Raw genomic sequence first — 1807 nt, forward strand, 5'->3', positions numbered from 1 at the left:
TATTCAGGGCGACCAGGAGCCCTGGAGGAGGGGCCGGTGGGTGATAGTGGAGATGGTGGCTCTAGCGCTGTCCCCGGAGCACTTTCAGGGGTCTTTGGGATATTGATGTCACTGGCCTGGGGTCAGGTGCATATCCTAACCTGGGGCTCAGGGGGTGAGGCCAAGACTGTGGAGCTGCTGATTTGGGGGGCATTTCCAGACTAAATGGAGATTTTAAAATGTAAGTGCAGACAGAAATGAGAAAATGCACACTGGGCTAAAGACAGACTCTAGAGAGCACTCACATTTAAGGACAATGTTTAGCTCAGTACTTGAGCAGTGACCACACAGGGCATATTTATTGAATAAATGAAATTTTGGTGTAGAGCAACACAGGAAAGAAAGAACTAGTAGAATGCAGGAGAGAGATTATCATAAAAAGAGGATGTGAGTGCAGGAGCAATCAACAAGTGCTTCTGTGGGCTGAGGACTGAGGCGTGCTCTCACCTCCCTGGGGCAGCCAGGAGATTGAGTGCTGCTGTGGGCAGGGCAGCGCCAGAGAAATCGCTCGCTGTGCTTGTTACCCTGGCTTCTCTAACATTGGCTGGGAACAAACCTCCTCTTCTGAAAAATATTTTTTTATTGGATACAGACCTCATAGGAGCAAATCTCAGAGATCACCAAGACAGAAGTCCGTGGATGACTGAAGTTGGTTGCTGACCACTAACCAGAGTGAACGGTTGAAATCCTCCCAAGTTATTGGCATTGGAGAACTATTTTTCTAAGGTTGGGTAGTTTGGTTTAACTACCCATAATCGGTCCATTAAAAATGAAATGAGCAGAGGGTCTAATTTAGCTTTTTATTTTCATGAGCTAAAATCATTTCTGACTTCATCTGAAAGGAAAGACATCACAGATTCTCTCTGGGCTTCCTAGCCACACTTTGTGGTTAGAGTGCTTGATAGATAACATTTTTAATCTTTTCTAGAAGTCCTTCTAAGAAATCTTGCGATACAACCGATTTGGTGGAGAAATTAGACCTGGTTTAATATAAGAGGGAGCACAATAATAAAAAATGCCAGATGTTCTTCTCAGAAATCATTTTAACAGTGAGTTTTAATGCATATAGAATTTTCCCAAGGGCAGGGGAAAGGGAGCCTGAGATGATGTCAGTGGCTAAATAATTCCCAGGGCTTCCAGGCCTGGCTCGGCCAGTGACCAGCTCTGTGACCTAGAGAACATGACTTAACCCATCTGGACTTTGGTTTTCTCTCTGTATGATGAATTAGAGGATTTAAAAGCTGTGTCTCCCTTATAAAATTGATCATCGTGATGGTTGCACAACTCTGTGAGTATACTAAACACCACTGGATTGTACACTGTGATGGGTGAATTGTATGGTATATGAACTATATCTCACCAAAGTACATAGACTGTATATGTGCATGTGTGTGTGTGTATGTATGTGTGTCTATATATACATATATACATCCCAGTTCTGAAATTCTTAAGTAATTCAATTAAAGCATTTCAGAGAAAGACAAAGATGATGAAGTGGATCTTTTACAGATAAGGGAACCAGGACCATGGCAAACTGAGATTATTTTTATCAAAGACAGGAAAGGTAAAATTACTTATAACCTAGTTAACTGCTCCTTCTTTCCTGATACTTTACCTATTTTTTTTTTGAGACAGAGTCTCACTGTGTTGCCCAGGCTAGAGTGCCGTGGCATCATCCTCGCTCACAGCAACCTCAAACTCCTGGGCTCAAGCAATCCTCCTGCCTCAGCCTCCCAAGTAGCTGGGACTACAGGCATGTGCCACCATG

This window comes from Propithecus coquereli, unplaced genomic scaffold (assembly GCF_000956105.1).
Source record: "Propithecus coquereli isolate 6110/MARCELLA unplaced genomic scaffold, Pcoq_1.0 Scaffold507, whole genome shotgun sequence".
NCBI lineage: Eukaryota > Metazoa > Chordata > Mammalia > Primates > Indriidae > Propithecus > Propithecus coquereli.